The sequence below is a fragment of the Pseudorca crassidens genome, chromosome 1 (genome assembly GCF_039906515.1).
Source record: "Pseudorca crassidens isolate mPseCra1 chromosome 1, mPseCra1.hap1, whole genome shotgun sequence".
Taxonomy (NCBI): domain Eukaryota; kingdom Metazoa; phylum Chordata; class Mammalia; order Artiodactyla; family Delphinidae; genus Pseudorca; species Pseudorca crassidens.
Window position 1 is genome coordinate 101,062,683 of NC_090296.1, and position 26,938 is coordinate 101,089,620.

At 40.7% G+C, this 26,938-nt stretch overlaps 1 long non-coding RNA gene across 8 annotated transcripts; it reads right to left on the reverse strand.

Moving 5' to 3' along the window:
• Window positions 1–315: 315 nt before the first annotated feature.
• Window positions 316–26,886, reverse strand: LOC137229395 (uncharacterized). 8 transcript variants are annotated; one of them, XR_010945669.1, is made up of 7 exons: window positions 26,009–26,883; window positions 14,899–17,947; window positions 10,740–10,933; window positions 7,074–9,360; window positions 2,647–2,821; window positions 1,554–1,612; window positions 316–1,129 (listed from the first exon to the last, which is right to left on the reverse strand). It is a non-coding gene; the product is annotated as an uncharacterized lncRNA (long non-coding RNA). The 8 variants fall into 8 exon arrangements; XR_010945663.1 differs by having other exon boundaries at window positions 1,554–2,821; window positions 26,009–26,886; XR_010945665.1 differs by having other exon boundaries at window positions 316–1,612.
• Between the last annotated feature and the right edge of the window lie 52 nt (window positions 26,887–26,938).

Below are 26,938 nucleotides of genomic sequence, written 5' to 3' on the forward strand. Positions count from 1 at the left end.
ATATTTTTACAAATCAGAAGGAATCACTAAAACAGATTCGGCAAACACAAAACACAAAAGATAACTGAACATTTCACTTTACAGTAAAACTGCTCATTACATCTCTTCACTAGATTTCCTTACTCAACTGGTTGTTTTAGCACCATGTGAAAACACAACATAAATGCAGGGATATCATCTCACCATAGGGTGGGAACCCTACATGCAGGCAGTTTCTGGCCCTCAGTTTATTTCATCTAATCCAGAGAAGGATTACCAAAAGGAGGTACACTGTATTTCATGCTTACAATTGCAAAAGAGCATTATGGTGTTAAACCCCTTAACAGTAATATGGCAAAAGGCCACAAGGTGGTGATGGTATACCCTGAAGAGACCTCCTTCTGCAAAATGAGACACACACACCCACATATACCCTCACCAATTTTTCCTTAACAAAAAATTGACTTGGGGTGTGAAGGAGAGATTTGAAAAACACTAACTTTAGATAGTAATCAAAACACTTCTTATAAAAATATTTAGAAATATCCATTTGTTTTCTCTTTTTTCCCAATTAAAAAAAGAGCAGTATTTTTAAGACTGGCAAACATTAAGGAAATATTTTTCAGCTATAAGCACTCTGATTTTTATGTATCTACTGATAAAATGATACATTTAAATAAAGTAACTGGTACCTTCTGGGGAAATTTAGATTTTTTTTCTTGGGTTTCATAATATGAAATTTCCCTAAAGAGTCCAGTGAAGATTTCATTTCTTTGACTGCAATTTATTTCGTTACTCATTAAGGAAATGACAGGTAGGGTTAATCCCATACCTTAAATGGGTGCGACTATGTAAGGTTAATAATGGTTCATATAGAGACTTCCTGGTGGCGCAGTGGTTGGGAATCTGCCTGCCAGTGCAGGGGACAGGGGTTTGAGCCCTGGTCTGGGAAGATCCCACATGCCGCAGAGCAGCTAAGCCCATGCGCCACAACTACTGAGCCTGCACTCTAGAGATCCCGAGCCATAACTACTGAGCCCACGTGCCACAACTACTGAAGGCCACATACCTAGAGCCTGTGCTCCACAACAAGAGAAGCCACCATGATGAGAAGCCCGCGCACTGCAACAAAGAGTAGCGCCTGCCGCAGCTAGAGAAAGCCCACACGCAGCAACAAAGACCCAAAGCAGCCAAAAACAAATTAATTAATTAATTTAAAAAAATGATTCATATATATGTATGGATACATTTAACTTTCCAACATGCAAACACACATGTATATGTTATATTTTTTATCTGCTACTTAACCTGCTACTTAACACAGAAACAAAATTTGGATGGGGGAATAGGGTAGAATCCTGGGCCTAAAATCCCAAAGAAGTAATTAAATGGAAAATAGCCTAAAGGTTATTTAAGAGCCATAAGATTTTATTTCCAAAAACAATATTAGTCATTAGAAAAAAAATTTTTTTCTATTTAGCATCAAGTAAATTCTTAAAAAAAAAAAAACTTAAGTACTAAATACTGACCTGAAGCTAATAATATGTACAAAAATGTCATAAAAATATTCTTACCTTTGACTCTGTAGTTCTTCCATATCAAAGAATTTATCTTAGGAAAATAAGAGATTCACCTGAAGATTTTCAAGGGTGTTTGTTATAACATTGTTTATAGAAATGAGAAATACTGTAAACACCATAGTAAGAAATTGATCAAATAAATTATCAGACATTTATAAACTGAAATACTATGCAATCATTTAAATTATGTTTTTCAGGGCATTGTCATACACCAGTGAAGGGAGTATAAAAATAAGAAACCGTTTAAAGGGACTTTGGTATCATCTATCTAAATTGTGGAATACTCTTTGATTCAACATCTCCTGCCTAGAAATTTATCCCAAGAAAATAATTTGACAAATATACAGACATATATGGACAAAATATTCACTGAAACTTTGTTTATAATAGCCAGAAATTGGAACCAATCAAAACACCCATCAGTGGAGAATTGTTCAAATAAATTATAATGCAGTCACAGAGTGAAGTGCTAAGTAGCAAGGATTAGGTAGATGAATGTGTTTTGAAGTAGAGGGGCATAATATATTGTTGGATTGCCAAAGCCAATGGGAAAATTGGATGTTTTCTACAGTATGGAGGTGTCTCAAAAAAAATTAAAATAAAACTACCATATGATCCAGCAATTCCACTTCTGGGTGTGTATCTGAAGGAAGTGAAATCACTATCTCAAAGAGATATCTGTACCCCCATATTCATTGCATTGTATTTACAATAGCCAAGACATGGAAACAACCTAAGTGTTCATCAATGGATGAATGGATAAAGAAAACGTGGAAAAATGCACAATGGAATATTATTTAGCTATAAAAAATAAGCAAATCCTGCTATAGACAACATGGATGAAACTTGAGGGCATTATGCAAGTGAGGTAAGACAGACAGAGAAAGATAAATACTGTGTGATCTTCCTTATATGTGGAATCTAAAAAAACCCTGAACTCATAGAGAGTAGATTGATGGTTGCCAGGGTTGGGGGTGAGGGGACACAGCAAGGAGAGAGTGGGTGAGAATGGTCAAAAGTACAAAATTCCACTTGTTAAGTCCTGAGTATGTAATGTACCCCCCATGGTGACCACAGTTAACAATACCATATTGTGGGCTTCCCTGGTGGCGCAGTGGTTGAGATGCAGGGACACGGGTTCATGCCCTGGTCTGGGAAGATCCCACATGCCGCAGAGCGGCTGGGTCCGTAAGCCATGGCCGCTGAGCCTGTGCATCCGGAGCCTGTGCTCTGAAACAGGAGAGGCCACAACAGGGAGAGGTCTGCGTACCGCAAAAAAAAAAAAACAAAAAACAACCAATACCATATTGTATATTTCAAAACTGCAAAGATTGCAAATCTTAAGTGTGCTTACCATACACACACACACACAAATTGTAACTATTTGAGGTGATGGATGTGTTAACTAATATTATTGTGGTAGTCATTTTGCAATATACACATGTACCAAATTACTGCTTTATACAGTTTAAAGTTACACGTTATATATTAATTATATATCAATAAAGCTGGGGGGAAAAAGAAAATTGGATGTTTTCTATGTTTATGTAAATATATATTTAAATATACAGAAAATGTCTAGGAGGATATAGCATAGTGATGTTCTGGTAAAAGTTTAACAACCAGTTTTCCAGGGGGGAAAAATAATCATTGATAGGTGGTGTTTGCCGATCTCCACAGCGTAAGTACTCCTGCCATGGCTGATTTCAAGCTCTTGATGTACGCACACAATTAGCTTAATGAGCCAGTGTGAGCAGACTCCAGCACATCTCTATACCCCTCGGAGGTGAGATTATGAGAAGACTTTCATGTTCTACCTTACTTACTTCTGTGTTTGTTTGCATTTTTTACAACAAAATTGCACCACTGTTGTAATCCACACAAAAATGAATAAAAATGCCAATTTGACAAAACAAAGATTTTTAAAAGAATATTTAAAGACATGGGAGGATGTTTATGACACTGCCAAGTAAAAATTGTATGTTTCAGAGAAGTATCCTGTATTACCTCAATTTCATTTATGTGCATTCCTTTGCACAGGAAAACGTCTGAAAGAAAATACGCCAAAATGTACATGGTGGTTATGGCTGAGTGATGGGGTTCTGGGTGATTTTATTCTTTGTTTTACTTTTCAATATTTTCCATGTTTTCTACAAATGCTTTTATAATTATATAATGCTTTCATAATCACAAAAGACATCATTATATATAAAATACATAACCCTGCTGTCACTGCTTAGAAAGCAATTTCTTCCCTTTGGGATTGTTATTACTACAATCAGAGCATGTGACTAACTTAAAATGTGGATAAATGGAATCTTTCATCTTTTTCCCTCTCTCAAAGCTAAAAGGAGTAGTTAGTTTTTATTTATGTGGCCCAAGATCTGGAAATATATATATATATCCTAACTCTTAATAGAAAAATTTCCCAATCTCTTACTTTGTCAGTTACTGCCATAGCCATTACCCTAATTTTTTTTGCCCACATTATTGTAACAGCCATTAGCTTCTCTCTTTCTCTCTCTCTCTCTCTCTCTCTCTCTCTCTCTGTTTCCATTTCTCCCCTAAGTCCAGTCCATACTGTAATTAGAACAGAGTAGGGAGATCTACATACATGTTGCCGTAAGATTAATCATCTTACAATATGATTTTCCTTTTCATTTTGCTCAAAAGTCTTTAATGACAGGTGGCAAAAGAATATTTACAGCATATCCCATTTCTGTAATAATTATATAAGCAAGATTACCATATGTACAGAAAAAAATCTGGAAGAATATATGTCAAGTTGATAGCAAAGCTTTTCTCCAGGAGTAGTGGAATTATAGGGATATATTTACATTCTAATTTTTATATCACTGAAATGTTTTAAGAAAAGCCTAGATTACTTTCATACTGCAAAAAGAAATAACAGTGGGGATGCAATTCTTGATGAATTATCACTGCCCAGAGGATGAAATCTAAACTCCTCTCCTTTTGTCCAAATGCCGGCCTTCAAAATCCACCTATTCAATAAAACCCACCCAATTTACTCTATACCCCTCACAGGTTACTCACTTTTCTGAATTTCTACAGCACTTCCTGTCTTTGGTATTTATCTTTGTACTTTAGCACACATTGGGTCATAACATTATGTAAACTGTTTCTTAATTAATTTACAGATACTTGAGGGTGGAGTTTATGTTTATTCTTTATGTCCCCCCAAAGTCTCTAAACAATGTTAGAGGCACAGTGGATGGTCCCTAAATGTTTATTAAATTGTTTTGAAACCCAACATCTAAGTAATTGAAAAGGGTATGAAAAGTTGTTTTCTTAGGGACACCCACAGGAAAAAATCTGTCAGGAAGAAAAGAAAGAACAAAATGGGATATATACATACATATAGGCTAAATAAGGGGAGCAGTAAAAAGAAAATATAGAAACATTTGAGATATAGGATACTGTATTAGTTTCCTGTAACTGCTGTAACAAATTACCACACAGCCTGATGGCTTAAAACAACAGAAATTTATCCTTTCACATTGCTGGAGGCCAGAAGTTCATCAGTTTCACTGGGTTGAATAAAGATGCCAGCAGGGCTGTGCTCCCTCCAGAGACAGTAGGACAACATGTTTCTTGCCTCTTACAGCTTCTAGTGGCTGCTGGCACCTCTTGGCTTGTGGCCACATCACTCCAGTCTCTGCCTCCATAGTCATATTGCCTTCTCTCCTATGTGTCACATCTCCTGTTATCCTATTCTAAGGATGCATGGAATTGCATTTAGGTCCCGCTCAGATAATCCAGAATAATCTCCCCATTTTAAAATCCTCAGTCATACCTGCAAAGTCTTGGAATTTTTTGGTTGTTTGTTTGTTTGCCATACAAGGTAATATCCACAGAGTCCGGGGATTAGGACATGGACATTTTGGGGGAGCCATAACTCAGCCTACCACAGACACCTGTCAGAAGGAGTTCTCTTTCTAAGCAGGAAAGCTCTTCATGGTCCCCAACCCTTCTTTCTCTACTCAGTTCTTCCAATTTCAAGGCATGACATAGAGAGAGAGTCTTAAAATTCATTAAACTTCCAACTCTAAAAACTTGGTGCAATAGCTATCAGGCCACTAGGGATAAACAGAGGTCTAAAAGCAGTAAGAACTTGCAGGAGAAGAACACTAAAAGTCCGTATTTTTGGCTTCTGAACACAACAAGCTTAGAAGTGACGGCCCAGTGAAGTCAAGCACTCTAAGACTAATTTGGTGAAATCATTCATTGCACATCTACAGTATGCTATCATCTCCTACAAAAGAAGGATACAAAAGACTTGGAAGACAACTCCAAGTCAAAGAGTTTACAATCTAATGATTGGCCTTGCAATAAACAGTTAAATGGAGAAAAAAATATGACAAAGCAGCCTAGATTTTTGATACTGCCCTACTTCGGAACAGATTATGAGAATCCAGGCTAAGACCAACACAAAAGAAGCAGGTCGGTCTCCTACTGTAGTTACATAATTCCTGTGGGGAGTGAGGAATTGAGGCCATCTCTCTGCAGGTGAAAATATGATTTTATTCACTATGCAAAGTAATGCATATGTTCTAGGACAATGTCAATATTTAATAATTTCAAAAGTCAAAATGGTGTACCATTTGGGCAGGACAAAAATATAGGCTTGCATAGGCAAATATGAATTTGCTTTGAGATTAGATTGTACCTCTTGGTATACTAATACAACCTATTGCATCATATTGGAAAAAGATAAACACATTAACTTTCTTGTCCTTTGGATGGTAAAACTAAATATCATTCTCTTCTATGAGGGAAAAAATTTAGGTCTCATGCCAGAAAAAACTACTAGGGAGTTTAATTGTTTTGAAGAGTATACTATGTAAAAAGAAAAATTAATATAAAGTATAGAAACCTTGATTATGTTTCAATCCAACAAACATGTGTAGTCTCTACTATGTGCAAGGCCTCCAGGGAGAAAATAAATGAAAAAGAATGGTACCTGTACCTAAGGAACAAGTTTCCTGTCTCCCAGCAATGATAATATGTCAGAACAGGATCTATGTCATAAATACATACAAAGTTCTATTGGGGTCCAGAGGTGGGGATATTTACAAAGACTTTGGTAGGAGGTAGCACATGAAGTGTACTTTGCAGGATGTAGGGCTTTGACCTTTGGAGAAGCCATGAGATGACAGACCAGGCAGAAGCACCAGCATGAATAAAGGCTCACATGTAGAACAGCCGAGGGCATATTTGAAGAATAGCAAATAATCCATTCTTATTGGGATCTGGAGATACCTTTGAAGTATCTTCCTATGGGAAAAAGTCTAGGAAATTTAGAGGCAACTGAGGTTCTATTTAAACTGACCTAGCAAGATTAACAGTTTTGATAGGAAGAGAAAAAAAGGAAACAGGGAAAAGAAATTGGAAGTATTAAAGCAAGATACCCTTTTTCTAAATATGCACAACCATATCTATATTATCCCAAAAACCCCACTGAAAAGAATGGTGAGCAACCTGTTGTGTATTGACCTGTGTGAGCCATCTTGTTCTGGTAGAGGAGATGGTGGCCATCACAGATAAGGAATGGGCTGAGCAGGCAGCTTTGGCTCTTTTGGCAAACATGAATTTAACAGACATGACATCAGAAATAAATCTAGTCAGAAAAAAGAAAAAGAAAAAAAGAAATAAATCGAGCCCCAAACCAAACTGGAAGTGAATATCAGAAAAATGATTCTATTAAAAATGAACTTTAGGGAATTCCCTGGTGGTCCAGTGGTTAGGACTCCATGCATTCACTGCTGAGGGTGCAGTTCAACCTCCGGTCGGGGAACTAAGATCCCACAAGCCACGCGGCATGGCCAAAAAATAAATAAATAGAATAAAACTTTAAAAAAATGAACTTCAAAGAATGAATTAATGGTCTGCCACTTCTTCCTCTACCTTCCCATCCTCTTCCCTCTCCTTTCTGTACAAATCAGGCCAAAAGCCAATTCATGGAGCCAAGCAAGGTTGGTGTCCTTGGTGGGGGTGTGGAACTGTGGTGGCTGAAAGGTGTGAGGAGGGCATCTGGGTAAAAGGTCAGCCAGGTGCAGGTGTCAAAGCCCAAGACAGGTGAGAAGGGCATCTGTGTGGAGGGTGGCCTGACTGGGATGAGGAGCGTGTCCCCCCCACGGAGAGGGAGACCAGTGTGGTATCCTGAGCATAGTGAGAATGGAGTCCCTGCAGAGGGTTAGCCTGTGGTTGCCAGGCGTTGGAACCCAATGAGGGTAAGATAGCTATCCACAAGGGGAAGGGGGAAGGGAGAGGAAGAAAGGAGGCCTAGTGTGGGTGCAGAGATCAAGCTGGGTAAGGAGGCCATCCATTGAAGGAAGGCCATCTGGCACAGGGTGTCAGAGTCAGACCAGGGTGAGGAAGGTGACTGTGCAGGGGATGGTCCAGCTTGGGGCATTGGAGCCCAAGCAAGCCCAAGCATTGGAGCCCAAGGCAGAGCAGCAGCCCAGTGCAAGGTGAGGAGGTGTCCACACAGGGGGAAGGGGTAATCACAGGAGATTATTTATGCACAGAAGGATTGATGAAATATAATAGTCATACTAAGGATAATGGGAGTTACATTTGTTACTGGTAGAGATGGTAGTTACATATATGAATAATGAAAAAACTAGAATGAACTAGTTGGTATTGGATTGAAATTGGAGGTATCAGCGTGAACTCATGATTTTGAATATATATAGATATAGAAATATAGATGTAAAATGTGTTTGTGTAAACATAAATGTAAATTTATATACATAAATACATATATACATATACATACATATATTTCATATATTCCCTAGATCTGTCTGCTGAAAGGGCCTAAGAACAGTTGATACCTCAATAGCAATGAGCACATCTAACGCCAAGATCTTAGTTTCTGAATGCCATTCTCTGCCAGAAGGAACCAGAGCTCCTTGGAGAAATGGCTGATTCCAGGGCTGGAGCAGGAAAAGTACAAAATAAGCTTGGACTATCTCATGCAGCAAGCAAGGAAGTGCAAAAGAATGATGGAGTTATGTTAAGAGAATAAAGAAGCCAACTTGAAGAGGCTCCCAGTGACCAAATGTGGAACAGTCTAAGTGTCAAAATAACGACAGTAATGGGTTACTGTCCACTGAATAAAATAGGAATTCCTTGGCTAATAAATTTTAAAAAGAATAACTAGGAAGTATTATGAAGAATGGGATATTTACATAGCCTCAAAGTACTTCCCCACAAAATACTTAATTACAAGGCAGATGCCACCTTAATCAAGTTAGCATCACCAGTGACACGACAAACTGAAGTCATGTGCCACCTAATAGGATACAGTGAGAACATGGCATCACTTCTCTAATCGTTCCACCAAAGATAACCTATATTTAGTCATCACAAAACCTCAGACAAACCCAGACTGAGGGACATTCTACAAAAATAAGTGGCCGTAATCTTAAAGAGTATCAAGGTCATGAAAGTAAAGCAAAGACTAGGGAACCGTTCAAAATTGAAGACTGAAGAGACAGCTAAATACAACGCACAATTTCTGGGCAGAGGACATTACTGTGACCATTGACAAAATTTGAATGGGGTATGAGGATCATACAGTAACATATCAATGTTAAATTCCTGATTTCGATATTGTACTGGGGTTATCTAGATGAATATTCACTAGTAAAATATACATACTAAAAGTATTTGTGATAACAGGGCATTTTCACAGTTCAGGCTCTGCAGGAAGAAGACTCTGAGTCAGAGTTTAGTGTCCAGGATGTTTATCAGGGAGTGCCTTTGGGATCGACACCTGTGGAATAGAAGAGAAGGAAGCAGGCTTAGACGGAAGGAAAAGCAGGCTGCATATAAGGAAAGCCCAGTAGCCTGAACTGACCCCATGAGGAGCTTTGGGGCTGAAACGGTCCTTCAGCATTGTGCCAAACCAGGCTGAAATGGCTGGGCTTTAAAACCACGCCTTGATCAGTTAATGGATGTAAGCTGTCTCCAAAGGGGTGTGAGCTCTGATAAGGCAGCTCTCTGCTGCCAAAAGCCTAAAGGCTGTCTGCTGACAGTGCCCCAAGTAGCTGGGACAAGAAGTCCCTCTGCAAAGGGAAATCTCAGTGGGTCATCTCCACGTTCGTTCCCTGTGCGGCTCCCGGATCTAATTGTTCATACGCATTGAGGAGTAGCTTCTTCAGGTTTCTGATGAGCCTCTCCTCCTGGGGAAACTTAGAAGAGGAAGGCTTGTAGGACAAACAAACGATAGCCCTCTCTGCTGCAGCTGGTCTTGGGGCTGCAATTGAAACTTACAGCCTCCTTTCTCAACCATCCTTTCTAAATTCCTCTCATTCTCAGCTACCACTCCTCTTGGCCTCAGTGACTTATGGCGTCATGATCTAGATTCACATCCCAGAGAGGTCTGGGTTCCTGGTCGCCAGGTCCTTGCTGCATTATCCATTTACTATTGCAACTAGGCAAGAGAATAACAAGAGGCACACAAGTAGATCATGCGAGTGCTAAAACAGTCTTCCCTACCCTTATCGTATAACAACAGACCTAAGTCCTTCTGATGATCAGGGTTAATACCCCTGCTAAGATGATTCCTCTACTTCCAGCCCACTCATCCCTGGATACTAGGAGCCCAAAGTGCCCAGCAGAAGTTTAAGCTAGTAGTTCAAAGGGACTTTTGCTGTATCCTTGGGTGGAAATATTCCCCTTTTAGAAGCAAGGTCCTCTGACCCTGCAGGGTTCTGAATCGCAGGAACAGGAAGCATAAATTTCCCATTGGGTCATTAGGAATAATGATAAGCAGGTTTATTCGTACTTCCATAGTTTGCTTCTCAGACCCATGTATTCTTCCTGTTGGGGACACAGCACCAAATAAAGATCTTTGATTCAATGTGTTTAATGTATCCGGGGGGATGGCACTCACAGAGCATTGCATCTCAGCTAACACGTCAGCCATACCTTCAGCATGGCACCCCAATACTCTGTCAGGCCAGAAGCTTCAGGGTGTTGCAGTAAGTGATACAACCAGCAGATACCATTGTCATGGGTCCACTCTCACATCTTTTTACTGTAAATTGGGTCCCCTGGTCTGATGCAATGTTATGTGAAGTCCTCTGCTGGTGGATCAAATATTGTTTAAGCCCAGAGTGAGGCCTGAAGATAAGACTTTTAAATCCTTACCCAGGGCTTCCCTGGTGGCGCAGTGGTTGAGAGTCCGCCTGCCGACGCAGGGGACACGGGTTCGTGCCCCGGTCCGGGAAGATCCCACATGCCGCGGAGCGGCTGGGCCCGTGAGCCATGGCTGCTGAGCCTGCGCGTCCAAAGCCTGTGCTCCACAACGGGAGAGGCCGCAACAGTGAGAGGCCCGCGTACCGCTAAAAAAAAAAAAAAAAAAATCCTTACCCAGAATATTTGTCCATTCCTGTCAGAACGAAACATTCTACCTTTCAGTCAACTTGCCACCAACTTGTTGGTTGGGCTCCTTGAGGAATGGTGCCATATCAGGAGCTCAGCATTGATCTCTTTTGCTGTCAAGGTAGACATTTGGCAGAGGCAATAACTGATAAGTGGGAATCCATGCTAATGGGCCCAGGATAGCCTCAATGTCTGCCACATGGCCACTTTCTTCAAGTATCCATTGTGCCAGAAATGGTGTGGTCATTGACCAAGGGGGAATCAACTGGCTGAGTCATTTTATATTGAAGGATTTACAACTGCCATTTTGCCTTCTTTTCCATATGCCATAGCTTTTTTGCTCCTCTATTCCTATATTTTGCCATCTTTTGTGTTAAAAAGATATTTTCCAATGTAACATTTTAATTTCCCTGTCATATATATATTTGAGTTATTAGTGGTTGCTGGGATTATGATTAACATCTTAATTTATAACAATGTTGTTCAGATTAATACCAACTTAATTTCAATACTATTCAAAAACTTTGCTCCCAAATAGTTCCATTCCCTACACCCTCTTTGTTTTCTTTTGCTTGTACAAACCGATTAGTACCCTTATTGGCTGCCCATCTATTTTTCAGCAAGTGACACCATGTTTTATTAATTATCTCCATAACTCTGCAGGTCAGGGGCCCCTGGTTGCCACTTTGATCTTGCTGCTTATTATCATAATTGCATCCACATGGTTTCTGACACGTGTGTGACGCCACCTGGTTCAATTATTTCTGGGTTGTATTAACTCCATTGCTAATAAGGAAGTCAGTTTTATAACAGCATCGCCTACCATCATCAGTCCAGCCTGCAAAAGAGAGCCGCTACTGAACTTCATAGTGATTCTGGTGCCCTTTCACCAGCACATTCTTTATTGTTTTGGTAGATGGTGTATCCTCCAGGTCCTCCTATGGAAGAGTCATCTGGTGGGTTTTCTGGCCTGACATAGTATAGCTATACCAACATGCCCACTTCCCTGTGTCCTTTTTCAAAAATTGCGATAGTATTACATACATAAAATTCACCATTTTGAAGTGCACAACTTATAGGTTTTTAGTATGTTCACAAGGTTGGGCAACCATCACCACAAACAATTTTAGAGTAGTTTCATCACCCCAAAATGAAACCCTGTGTCAGTTAGCAGTCATTCCTTATTCTCCCTACTGACAGCCCCTGGAAACCACTAATTTACTTTATGTCTCTATGAATTTGCCTACTCTGGACATATCATTAAATGGAAGCACACAATATGTGTGGCATTTTGTCTGCCTTCTCTCACTTAGCATAATGTTTTCAAGGTTCACCCATGTTGTAGCATATATCAGTCTCATTCCTTTTTTTTTTTTTGCGGCACGTGGGCCCCTCACCGTTGCAGCCTCTCCCGTTGCGGGACGCGCAGGGTCAGCGGCCATGGCCCACGGGCCCAGTCGCTCCATGGCATGCGGGATCCTCCCGGACCGGGGCACGAACCTGTGCCCCCTGCATCGACAGGCAGACTCCCAACCACTGCGCCACCAGGGAAGCCCTCTCATTCCTTTTTGTAACTGAACAGTATTCCATTGTACAGGTATAGCAAATTTCATTTACCCATTCATCAGTTGATGAACATTTGGGTTGTTTCCCCCTTTTGGTTATTATGAATAATGCTCCCTTAAACATTTGTGTACAAATTTTTGTGTGGCCGTTATGTTTTCATTTCTTTGGGGAATATACATAGGAGTGGAATTGCTGGGTCAAATGGTAACTTTATGCTTAACTTTTTCAGCAGTTGTCACACCGTTTTCCAAATTGGCTGCACCATTTTACCTTCCCAGCAGCAATGTATGAGGGTTCCAATTTCCCCACAACCTCACCAACACTTCTTTTCCTTTCTTTTCAAAAATTTTTTATTATAGTCATTCTATTGGTGTGAAGTGGTATCTTATTGTGGTTTTGATTTACATTTCTGTAATGACTACTGATATTGAACATATTTTCATATGCTTGTTATCCATCTGTATATCTTTTTTAAAGAAATGACTATTCAAAAAAAAAAGAAATGACTATTCAAATCTTTTGTCTATTTTAAAATTGGGTTATTTGTCATTACTGTTGAGTAAAGTTTACATATATATATATAAATTCTGGATACTAGACTGTTATCAGAATATGATTTGCAAATATTTTCTCCAATTCTGTAGGTTGTCTTTGACTTTCTTGGTGGTGTCCTTTGAAGCACAAAAGCTTTTAATTTTGATGAAGTGCAACTTTGGTTGACTGTGTTTTGTGTCATGTCTAACAAACCATTGCCTGATACAAGGTCACAAAAATTCACACTTACTTTTTTCTAAGAGTTTTACAGTGTTAGCTCTTACATTTAAGACTATGATTCATTTTAAGTTAATTTTTGTGTATTTTGGGAGATAAGTGTCCAAACTCTTTCTTTTGCATGTGGATAGCACCATTTGCTGGAAAAAACGATTCTTTCTTCATAGTATTTTTTTGGCATTCTTGTTGAAAATCCACTGCCCATAAATGTGTAGGTTTATTTCTGGACCCTCAATTCTATTCCCTTGATCTACATGTCTATCCTTATACCAGTACCACACTGTTTTTATAGCTTTGTAGTCAGTTTTGAAACTGGGAATTGAACCCTCCACCTTTGTTCTTTTTCAAAATTGTTTTGGTTTTCGAGGTCCCTGACATTTCCATATGAATTTTTGGATCCGTTTGTTAATTTCTGCAAAACAGCCAGCTGGGATTTTGATAGGGATTACCTTGAATCTACAGATCAATTTGGAGATTAATCTTCCAATAAATGAACATGGAATATCTTTCCATTAATTTAGGTCTTCTTCCATTTCCTTCAACAAAGTTTTGTAGTCTTCAATGTATATGTCTTATTAAATTTACTCCTAGGTATTTTATTATTTTTGATTTCCCTTAGTGTTTTAATCCTTTCCTCTACCATCTGCCAAGACATTTATGGCATTTTGATATCTCTTAGCATGGGTCATCACTTTTTCCATGCTTCATAGGAGCCATCTTACTAGTAAGTTTGCACCAATTCCTGGGGTCTTTTGACAGAGTATAAATCTTATATTTTGGGAGAATGTACCCAAATTGTTTTTGAATCTTATGTTCTATCCCCCTTGATCAAGTACCCTCAGAATCTAGTCCCATGTGTATTCCCCCACCTCCTGCAATCCATGCTGGTTAAATCTTTTCACTCCTTTGGGATATGGTTTCTTTCCTCCCCTCTCAGGCCTAGCATGCCCCCAGATGGATTATGCTGCCACTTAACCCTAGTTATAGATTTAGTGGACAGGAGGGTTGGTGGGGGACGATCCTGAGGAGACACATGTTGTATTGCAGGAAGAGGCCCTGGCATTGTCTCAAGTTAGGGGCGTGTATGGCTCTTAGTAGAAAAGGGTGGCTCACTTCTGCAGGCTCAGAGGATCAAAAGGAACCTGGGAATATAAGATATTGGGGGGCATCAATTCAAATGTCTCCATCCCATGTGTCAGGGTCTCATTCTTTCCCAACAACAGCCCTGTCCTTGGATTAGGAGACCTAGTTTATTAGTAGTTTAACCTTCTTTGGAGCTTGGCCACACTGATGATTTAGTGTGGTCTGGTCCTCAGCCTTCTCTGCACTCCCTCTGCAGGTTATGAAAGCCTCTTTACCAAAGAGACCCTCTGGCTTTCATACTTGGCTTTCAGTTGCCTGCTAGCCACTCTCTTAGCTTTTTGTTTTCTTCTCCTAGAGCTTTAATAGAGCTAAGCAATAACCATCCAATCCCACTGTCCTTATAGTTACTATTTTCTCCATATATGGTATCAACTAATACATTCTCTTTCACTAGTATACTATCCCAATTCACCACTGGTGAAAGTGTTAGTAACTGTACTGTTACCTTATGCCAAGGACTATCTGTGTTCCATCCATCACCAGTGATGAGGTCCTCATACCAGCTGGGTAGTGATCCAGCTTCAAAACCCCATCTTATCATCTGCTTTCTTGATCTCTCCTGGCTCCAACTGTGGCAGTTTGGGTTTTCCAGGAAGCAGACTCTGAGACAGACTTTAGTGTTCAGGATAATTATGAAGGCGAGCTCTTGAGATCCATGTCTATGGGTTGGAGGAAAGAAAACAGAATTGGGCAGAGGAAGATGTTGATCTGAGATACAGGCTGATAAACTCAACTAACCCCATTGGGAGCTCTTGAGCAGAAATGGCCCATTGAAGTTGCCCTGCACAGGGCCAAAATAGCCAGGCCGCTCTATCCTTCCCTTGATCAGTCCTTGGATTTGGGCCACCTGGGAAAGGGGCATCTCCTTGGGCAAGGTAGCTCTCTGCAGATGAGGCCAACCCTGAAGGGAATGACAGTGGACAGATGCTTGTTGACCCCACAGTTGAGCAACAAGTCCTTCCATGAAGGGTATCTGGTCAATGCATCTCAATTTCCACCACAGATGTCATGCCAGCAACTTACTCTCAAATTAGTCAGTTAAAAAAAAGTTCATTATGCTATGTGTACAACTTTTCTGTAAGTTTTAATACTTTCAAAATTTAAAAAAACTTTAAAAAAATGAACATGCTTACATAAATTAAATGTGACTTAGGAAACACCTAGAAAAAAGCCTTCTGTTGCTGCTACAAAGAAAGAGGAATGGTGTTGAAAGATGAAAATTCATTTGAATGAGTAAAATATGGATCACCAGAAGAGTTAGTGGGAGGTAAGAATGAAAAGACAAGTTGAGGCTTCATCCTTGCTGATACAACATACTTCAGAATAGGGCGATAACAGAAAATGCCTATTTCATCACAGCTAGACCTGCCTTTAATTTCATCTCACCTCTTCTGAGTAGGTAAAGCCTCTTCCAGATTATCTTTAATAGTTACTGTTTCCTATCTCCCTCTTCCTTTTGCTCCTTTCCTCTCCAAGGCCATCATGGAACTTGGAATGTGAAGATGTGAGTCTTTGCTCAGCTTCCCATACTGGGATGAAGATTATTTTTAAAATTAATCTCTGAGTCACAGAGGGAGGAGGGAAAGAATCATTTTAATCTCTTCCTTTTCCCTCCTTCATAACCTGCTGTACAGCTAAATCATTTTTTTAAATCTGTCTTTTTTCCTCTTCTCCAAGAATCACTTGCCTTTTATATTTCCTTTGGAAACAGTATTTATAAACCTTCAGAAGCTTCTAAAACTGGAAGAAATTTTTCTTTGCTGAATGGGCCACCAGCTAAAGGAGATTTCCGTAAGCTGCTTTCATGTAAGTAAATCTATTTCTTATAATACTGATTGTTGGGATCTGAGAAGTTATATACAGTTCCTCCTCCTCCCCTTCTCACTATGCCATCAGCTATACCCTGTCTGAACTTTCCCTTCGTCTCTCCTGGGCTGCATAGAAGACACTCCTGTTTTCTGTGGGAGATGCAGGCAGAGACTCTTCTGGCCCTCTACCTTTGCAGCATGCTACGGCATGTCTCATGTTTCACTATTTGACCACAATTCTTTGAGGGATAAATAAGCATAGAAACAGTGAAAGCTACATTTAAAAAAAAAAAAAAGTGTTTACAAATTTACATACTAAACGTTGAAGAAAAGCCCTACTTAACTAAGTTACTCAGAAAATGGGGACAAAGTTCTATGTTGGGTAAAGTAGGCACTTAAAGAATATCTGTGGAATGAATTGAATGAAAGAGAGAGCTGCCTTAACTTTAGGAAACCGTGGTTTAAACAGGCAAGCTTCTGGGTGGAGATATTAATAGCACCACTTATTTATACAGTCGTTTAGCATTTTCAGAGTGCTTTCACACACATTATCTCATGAAATCCTTGGAACAAACCTGCAAGGGAGGAGAGGCATTTTTATGATAAGATTAAATGACTTGCCTGTACCCTAACAAGTGGCAGAACTGGTGCCAGTATGCAGGTCTGCTGACTACTGTTGGTTCCCCAATACCAGATGGATTTTTCTGATTTCAGAGTAGAGTCCTCAAGGATTACTGCTAGGGGACTTACTTAAAACTTTTCATAGACTGTTTGAAAGTGGGCTCATATAAGAAAAGTCACAGGGGCTTCCCTGGTGGCGCAGTGGTTGAGAGTCCGCCTGCCGATGCAGGGGACACAGGTTCATGCCCCGGTCCGGGAGGATCCCACATGCCGTGGAGCGGCTGGGCCCATGGGCCATGGCTGCTGAGCCTGCGTGTCCAGAGTCTGTGCTCCGCAATGGGAGAGGCCACAACAGTGAGAGGCCCGCATAACGCAAAAAAAAAAAGAAAAGTCACTAGGCTGAGGTGTCCTTAAGCTTTCCAGAGTAGTAAACACCAAGCAGATCAATCTAAATTGAAGATAAATAAACAAGGCTATGTGAGTGGACAGAAGTATGGCAAATTAGTTTCATTCTGTACTGATTTTGGATAATGCATTTAGGTTGTTAGTCTGAAGGACACTTGAAAGATGAGCTTGGAGCTATGTTTTATTTCAAGAAAAAGAACCATGAGTTATTGTTGACTGTTTCTTAAAGTCATATAGCAATAATTTCCAAGTTCTTAGCCTCCTTGCTAAAAACATGGAAAACAAAACTGAAAGCACTGTTTTGTCCTATATTCAACAAAATGATAATGAAGCTATACCTGGGGTCAAGCATCTAATTCTGCCCCAAAACCTTAAAAAAGAGCCTAATCAGTATACCAGGTGAGAGAAAAGAGCAACTAAAATAATCAAACAGATTCCCTAAGAAGAAAGTTGCTTTAAAAATAGGAGTAAAGGGCTTCCCTGGTGGCGCAGTTGTTGAGAGTCCGCCTGCCGATGCAGGGAACATGGGTTCGTGCCCCGGTCCGGGAAGATCCCATATGCCGCGGAGTGGCTAGGCCCGTGAGCCATGGCCGCTGAGCCTGCACGTCCGGAGCCTGTGCTCCGCAAGGGGAGAGGCCACAACAGTGAGAGGCCCGCGTACTGCAAAAAAAAAAAAGGAGTAAATAAGTGGATATTTGGAGGAAATTCTTATTTACCTTTCTGAAGTTTATGTCATAGAGGTCAATTATAATATTCAAAAACACTTCGTTTTCAACAAACATTTTATTGGGAGGACACTATATTCAGATACTATGCCCCACACTAGAGTTTACAGTAACACATAGAATTCACAGCCATTGTCAGAGAATACCAGACCAGACGAATCTTTTGTCCAACTCAGCACAGCTTTTCTTGTGTTCTTTATGAATTGGCATCTGGTTTATAGTGCAGTCTCTTGGGTTTGGTTGGTATGTGTTGGTTGCTAGAGACCAATCAACCATGGTGAACCTGCAATCAAGTTCTTCAAGCTGCAAATCTTTAGGACTGGACTCTTCATACCACCCAGAGAATAAAGTGAAGTTATTACTATTAATAACCTTCTCGTTAATGTTGAGTTGTTTATCTGGGTCTTACAGACACCATCCTTCTCTGTGTTCTCAGCATTTCTCCTGAGCTAAGAAAATAAAGATAGTTCCTGTATGACTGAGTTATGTTCCCAAAAGTTGACTTCTTAGTTGTTTGAAACTGAAAATGCATTTTCCCCAGAGAAACAATGTGACAAATACTGGTAGGTCCTCAGGCTGACTGTTAGAAGCCCATTTAGGCCACAAGCAGCTTGATTATGAGAGGATGAGAACTGTGACCTACAGCATTGTTTCCATGGGAAAATGTGCCCCAGCAGCAGAATACGGACTTCCTTCCTCCCCCACTTCCTACCTCCATGAGCAGAAGCCAGTGTGTTTACTACAGGAAATGCAGCTCCTGCCTGAGGGCAGCTGGGCACTGCAGCAGCCTTGGATGCCTGGTCCATGGGGCAGAGATACTCTCTCACCTCTCCTGACCTAACCCTGTCAGTGAAGACAGTGGGGTCAGGTGTGGAGTCTTTCCCTGATCCACCATCTCCGGAGCAGGGCTGTTGGGATTCTTTGGGGGGGTGGGGTGGGGGGTTCAAAGCTGGCTACATAATTTCTGGGGCCTCTTATTCAAAAAGTAGAAAAAAAATGGATGGAGCTAAAGGTACCAAAATATAAAGCCTTTTCCCTTTCTTCTGGTCTCTCTCTCTTGACTTATGGTGTTTAATTTAGATAGTCAATAATCATAACTAATATTTTAAGTAAGGAAAAATTAAAAATTTAAGTTGTCAGCATGACTTTTATAATTAATTTTTATATTGTAAGATGCAAATAGAGTTTGAAATACAAATATGAGTATTTAACTCCTATGTGAAATCACCAAAATGACACAATTTCTATGTTGCAGCTCCTACATGCATATATATTTTGTTCTCACCAGAGCAGTGGAAAAGACTGCAGAAAACTAACTTAACGATTATTATTTCATTTCTTGATACACACATTCAACCAACACTCTCTACCTTTGACTTACTGAGGAGTAAATAAGGGCTGAAAGGACAAAAGAAATGTTTTGGCCTAGGCTGTTGGCTAATATGGGGAAGTAACGCAAGAAAGGATGCAATAGGGTTCCTTGATCATTTGTGCTTCCTAGAACGCCACTGCCTTCTTTCTGCGTTTGAAGCAAGTTCTGGTTCCAGTGGAAAGCATGGCCTCTCAGAGCTATCAGCACCCCCAGTTACTCAGTTGTAGATGTAACAAACCTTATACTCACTTGCTTTGTTTCACTGAACTCCAATGCCTTTTGGGTCCACCAGAATTCTGTGCTTATGGGGCCCTAAGAAAGCTATATGTGAATGGGGTGGCAAGGAACAGTGGACACCCATTGCGCCTCTCTTCTGCTCACATGCATACTCTATTGTCCCATCCAAATGCACTACAAAACATGAGTTCAAAGATAAACTTATTAGGAATTTCAAGATGGCAATAGGAGAGTATTAAACCAAGCATGGGGTGTTTCTGAGCGTGTGGTCCTGCATAATGCCCTGGATATGGGGTGGGGTGGAGGCCAAAGGTGGGGGAGGTCTGTGGTAGCCTAGGGTAGGAATTCACAGGGATAGAGCTACACAGGATGGGCAGATGGATCTTAAGCCTCCTGAGGGTCTGGCCATTTCCCTTTCAGAATACCACTCCTAGGGTATTGCTAGAAACAGTGAAGGCTTCAGTCAAGACTCCAGAGGTGGGACTTCCCTGGTGGCGCAGTGGTTAAGAATCCACCTGCCAATGCAGGGGACACGGGTTTGATCCCTGGTCTGGGAATATCCCATATGCTGCGGAGCAACTAAGCCCGTGCGCTACAACTACTGAGCCTGCTCTCTAGAGCCCACAAGCCACAACTACTGAGCCCATGTGCTGAAACTACTGAAGCCCGTGTGCCTAGAGCCTGTGTCCTGCAACTAGAGAAGCCACCACAATGAGAAGCCCGTGCACCACAATGAAGAATAGCCCCTGCTCGCCAAAACTAGAGGAAGCCCGAGCACAGCAACAAAGACCCAATGCAGCCATAAACAAACAAACAAACAAACAAAAGACTCAAGGTGGGTACTGGTCTCTGGGGATGACATCTTCAGGGAAGTTTCTTCCAGTGGTGGTAACTGCCAGCTGGCAAAATATGTCAAATAGAAGGAGATCACATTGTGGAAGGTAGACCTACTGCACCATATTATATACTGGTTGATAACTTGAGCACTCAGAATAACCAATGTAAACACACCTTCAGCATGTTTACTTAGAGTTAACAGATAGTGATTACCTTCTTCCCCAAATGACAGATAGCTTGACTATTTTGGAGTACAAAAAGGAGGGGAAATGACCTTGTGTACTGAAAGCTGCTTTGCCCCCACAACTCAAAATATTTATCACTCTGTGGATGGGCTATGGAACACCTTGTCTAATCTTTTATTTGCATTGGTCATGTGCTGGAGGCCCAGGTTGTTCTCAAAAACTGAGGATGTTTATAGAAGACTGTGGTCTCAAGCGTTCAAGTTTCAAAAATACGGACTATCTCCAGAACTCAGGAGCATCTGTTCTCCTTACGCTAATGGGGCTCTCAAGATAGGAGGAGGATGGACAGAGTGAAAATAAGAAAACCTTTGGACCATATTTCCCTAAAGCCAAGAGTGTCACCATCTCTCTGCTCCTCTTAAAAAGTATGCGTGTAGGTGTGTGTATGGCAGGCGGGAGCTACAACTATTGTATTAGTCGTTTAATTCTACCATTTCTACAAATTTATCCGACTTCCACAAAATACTGACTTTCAAGGCAGATAAATTACAGGGAGGATCCTTTGATTACTTGCTATTTTTGTAAAATTACCCCAATAGGTATTTCCCAGTACATTTACATATTTAGTTATATAACCATTGTTCAAAAAGAAAGTGAAGGGACTTCCCTGGTGGTGAGGTGGTTAAGAACCCGCCTGCCAGTGTAGGACACGGGAAGATCCTGTCCGGCAAGATCCCACGTGCCTCGGAGCCTGTGCGCCACAACTACTGAGCCTGCACTCTAGAGCTCGCGCGGAGAAGCATGTGCGCCGCAATGAACAGTTGCCCCTGCTCGCCGCAACTAGAGAAAGCTCGTGCACAGCAACGAAGACCCACGCAGCCAAAAATAAATAAATAAATAAATAAAAAGTACGTGTACAGATTGTTTCAGAGATTTTGTTACAAGGAAAGCCAGGTTTTGTCTAAAAAATTTAAGTAGTTTATTGCAGCTTTCCTACAAAATCCTATTTACCATAGCCTAAGAGAATGAAATAATGTTTACAAAGTGTTTACCTGAAACACGTTACTTGATAAATGCTATTACCATTCTCCCAAGGAGTAAGCTCTTTGCTGCCCCATCACGTTAAATGTAGGACCCTTGATCTTCCTTTACAGGTGTCTCTCGCTTCAAAAAACCTTCATGTGGTCTGCCTCTCATTGAACTTTAGATACAGCTTCACTGGATCCTGACTGAAAACATTCTCTTCATAATCTTTAACTACAGTCAATCCTCATTATTCGCAGATTGCTTGCGAATTTGCCTACTTGCTAAAATTTATTTGGAACCCCTAAATCAATACTCACAGCATTTCTGACATGCAGAGTGGTGAAAAAATTGTTGCCCTCTGTGTATGTTCCCACTGAGGTTGAACGAGGCAACACTCTGCCTTCTTGTTTCAACTCTCACATTATAAACAAATGTCCTTTCTGTGGTCTAGTTAGCACCATGTTTTTTGCATTTTTTGCTTTTTTGTTGGTGATTTAGCTGTTTAAAATGGTCCCCAAGCATAGTTCTGATGTGCTGGCTATAAATGTAAGAAAGCTGTGATATGCCTTTCGGAGAAAGTATGTGTTAGATAAGCTTCATTCAGCATGAGTTACAGTGCTATTGGTCAGAGTTCAATGTTAATGAATCAACAACATATATTAAATAAGATGTCTTTAAAGAAGCACACATAAAACAAGGTTATGTATTGACTGGTTGGTGAAAACATGACCAGAGGTTTGCAGGAAAGTAATCCTGTATTTCCCTTAGAAGCAATGGTTCAGCAGTTACTAATTCAGTGCTCAAAGTGACTTTACAGAACATAACTACCACAAACAACAAGAATCAACTGTACTTGGCAACCAATTTCTTCAGTGGAAAGTTCTTTTGTTTACAAATCAAATTACAATGTGTTCTTTTAGAAACCATGTCTAGGAATGCAATCATTTTAAATTGAGAGTATAAACATCAACACATAGAAGCTTCTATCAATAGTTAGAGAAGACCTCGGATGTTATCACCTCTTTGCAGGTCCCTCCTCCCCCCAGCAATTTCTTTTATAGCATCCCTGACAGGTGGCCATTGTTTTCTGACTGAATGCTTCCAGTGATGTAGCGCTCTTCACCAGGAGGTCCTGTCCACTGTAGCTCAGTTCCAATATCCAAAACTGTCCTTTCTTACACTGATTCAAAATCTTTCTCTCTGTAATAGCCCTCCTGGTGGTCTTAGATTTGAACTCCAGTGCAACATGGAATAAATCTACTCTCTTCTCTGCATAACAACCCTTCAGCAAATTGCTTTTCTGCACGTTAAGCAGACCCAATTCCCTCATCTTTTCTTCAGAGAAAAAATGGTTTCCACACTCTTCCTAGATGTCTCTTCCTAATGAATTCTGATTTGTTATGCAAGGTAGCTCTTTTTATGTGGTATCTATATTTGAACACATGAGTTCAGAAATCCTGAGCTGAATAGCATAGGTCTGGTGCCCCCGTGAACTGAACACTGTTTTGCATTAACACAGTCTACATTTTGTTAGTTGTTCGGTGACAGCTCACACTGCATGAATATCTGTAACTTATAGTTACATTATCAGGTCAAGCTGTTCCCCAAATCCTGGCCCCTTTCAAATGATTTTTCTGAACAAAGATACTACACTTTGTATTTATTGCAGCCAAATGTCATCTTCTTTAAAAGAAAAATCATGATTTTGAATAACTATTCTGTCATCATATTCTGATCTGAGTTCTATATCTTCCTCAAATTTGATATCTTAACTCAAAACATTGATAAAAATATTGCTCAGGTCTGGACAAAGGAGGACAAATCTGCATTGCTCTTCTTGAGAATTTGAGGCCTCAAGATTAATGTCACTCCAGTAATTAGCACTCTTTGAATCAATTCTCTGCAATTATCTAAACCCATATTTCTCAATCTTATCCACAAAAGTGTCTTGACTTTTTGAAATGACCAACATCTTTGTTTAGTAATGTAATAATCCTATCAAGAAAGGAAGTGGTATTTCTTTGTCATGATTTACTTGACAAGAATCCATGATGACTCCTATTAACTGTTATATTTTCCCTAACATATCATGTTCAATGATTTACATTAGAAAATTTCCAGGAATTGGCATCAAGCTTAGTGGTCTTATTTCTAAAATCCGCTTTTCCCTTCATCTTGAAAATCAAGATATTGACAGTTTATTTTCATGGGAAGATGGTCATCAGAATGGAAAAAGATAAAATAAGTAGTCTAATGAGGGAATTTAAACTCAAATAGGCAAAATGGGAGCAACTGGGTAATTCAAGACTTTCCCCTCATGGAGTCCAGTTGATCTGGCTCCAAGAATATCACTTGTATTGTCATCCCCATTCTGTGCCCAATCGAGACACATTCTCTCACTTTCTCTCATGCTTAAACCAGAGTTTGGATTGGGTTTTCTGCCACTGTAACAAAAAGAATTCTGACTTATACAGGAAAGGGCTCCTTAAAGGACATTAGAGTATTGTTACCAGTGTAAAGCAGACTGGATACAGAGCAGAAAACAACAATGGATCCTCCTGCCCTCTTCCTGTTGCCAACCTCTTGCTCATCTAATCTACCCTTCCCATTCATAGCAGAATTATGACTCTAAAATACTAGGTGAATCATCTAAATTCCTCTCCTTCTGCCTTTAGCATAAATCCAAAAGTTCTGGCATCCAAATAAGGCTTTCTCAACTGGTGCTAACTTGCCTTCATTCCCCCAGGCCTGTAAGACTTTTTACCAAAGTGTGCCCAGCACATTCATGACTTTGTACACTCTGCCCTCTCATCCTGAAATTTCTTTTTTCCTCATACTTCCTGATGGAATCAAGCCCAGCTCAAATGCTCTGTCTTCTTGTTGGAACTTTCCTGATGTTCCCAGTCCTTTATGAATTGTTCCTTCCAACAAGAGCAGGTAATTTGCATCTCTGTTCGGGACGCACTAATCTCAAGCTGCCTTATGGTGTACTTTACCTGTTCCTTTCCTGCATTCTTCCACTACAACAGTGGCTTTCAAACTCTTTTTAACAATAACATAGCTCATAGCAATAATGAGCAATAAACAGTGCCACTGTAATCCAACTGGCACATTTATAGATACCTTATAGTTCAACAATTTTAAGAAGTACTTCCTCCATTTTAATATCTCTGAGATCAGGATGTAGCAATAGGGTATCATTATTTTGATAGTTTTCGCTTTCTTCATAGTACATAAAATAACGGTCTGTCGTAATTGATGACATTTTAGATTTGTTGGAATATGATACATAACCAAAACAAAAGTTTCACAAAAGTGTTTACCCTTTGTTATAGACTATGGTCTCTAGTTTGGTTTTATTTTCTCTATTTCATTAAGAAAAAAATGCAGATCATAATCCACCAAAATGATTTCACTGTGTATGGCAGTTTGAAAAACTGAGAACTTAAGACTACTTACAGCCGCACAATAGGATTAAGAACTAAAACCGACTACCTCAACATGACTTTACAACCCTAACATCTGCATAAACATGACTTCAATCCCAAGAAATTCTTGTCTGAAAAAATGAAGTTGCAAGTAACTTTATTGCAGTTTCAAGAACTTCCTCAAAGTCCATTTGACTGAACAACAGACTACAACCGACCTAGCCTTCATCAGGGTAAAACAGCCCCTTCTCAACAAAATTACTCTTGCGTTTATCAAACCATTGTTGACTTTTCTAGGTTTGCTTCAAAACTCTCTCCCTCCTTGTGTCTACTAATCCTAAAAGATTATATAACAAATTTAGTCCCATCTCAATCATGCTTTCATTGAAAGACCTGTCTTAAATTAATCCTGACCCTCTGAAACCATCCCACTCTTGACCTCCCTCTTTGAGATGCTACTAAGACTCTGTCAACACAGTGGTTTCTCTTACCTCCTGTAATACATTTGTCTTTGCTTGATCAACAGGTTATTTTGGTGGTCTTTGACGGAAGTTAAGAGCTGACACATTATAACCTCCTTGAGCGAAGGCACAGTACTTATCCTCTACCCCCTCCTCCTAGTGATCAAACATTGATGGATGGGGGAGGAAAAGATGTCTTAGGAATCTCAGGGGAGCCTAGAGCAGGGGCTGCAGGGATGTACAATGGTCACAGGGAAGGAGCTCTTGTTGCAGAAAGGCTGCATCCAGAAATAAGAAATCCTGTGGTTAGGACAACCTTCCCCTTTCTCTTGGTTTTGTCTACTCACTGTGCCCTCCACACCTGGTATTCAGATGGTATTGTTTTAAATATAAAAAATATAAAACATTCAAACTCCATCCCAACCACTTAATTTCAAGCCACTATGTTACCTTTGAAGTGGTCTTTGCCTCGTGCTTGAAGCTTCAGGATGCGCATAATAATGGATAAAGGGCTGCCAAACGTTTGGTTCTCATCAGGAATGGTGAATAAGTCATTGAAAAAATATGTTGACCTGCGTCTCTAATTTTATAAATACCTACATACAATTCACATAAACACTAGATGGCTTCTCGGATTCAGTAAGCCATGATGGATAAAATAAGCTTGTTTTTCGTCCAAGTGAGCCCAAGAAGGCACCAATCTACGTTTCCCACTTATCTCACAGTACATTCCTGCTCAAATTCTACACTTCCCTCAAACTGGCCTAGTCCCAGTTCCTGCAACAAGCCAGGTGCTCTCCTCTTCCCTGTCTTTGCTCATTCTGTTCCCTCCGAAGGAACAGCCATCCCCTCACCTCCTCTGGTTTCATGGGCTCCTCATTTAGCTGAAAGGTCACCAGTGGCAACCTCATTTAGAAGCCTTCCTTAGCACCTGACCTTTAACGGTTTGCCTTGTTCGATGGCTGCTGTTTTCTAGCCCATATATCTTCGGGTCCATCCTCCCAGTTCCCCGGAGACGGGGACAATGGCCTATTCCTCTAGGTTGTCCAGTACCTTGCACGTAGTAGGTACGCAGTAAACGCTCGCAAAGAGTTTGGTCACTTCGCCCTCTAATGCTGGGGCACGTAGAGCGAAGAGGGCCCGTCTGTTTACCTCCGCGCCAGCCCCCCGGCCTGGCCCAGTCCAGCCCACCCCACCCCACCCCACCCCACGCGAGACGCCTGACGAGCCCGCGTGCCTCTCCTGCAGCCCCTGCACCACGGGGAACCCAAACACCGACGTTGGAAATTCCGGCGCCGGCCGGCGCGCGGGGCTGGTCTGGGGCAGGGGCGGGGGCGGGGGCAGGGGCAGGGGCACCCGTGGAGTGAGCCTGTGACGTGA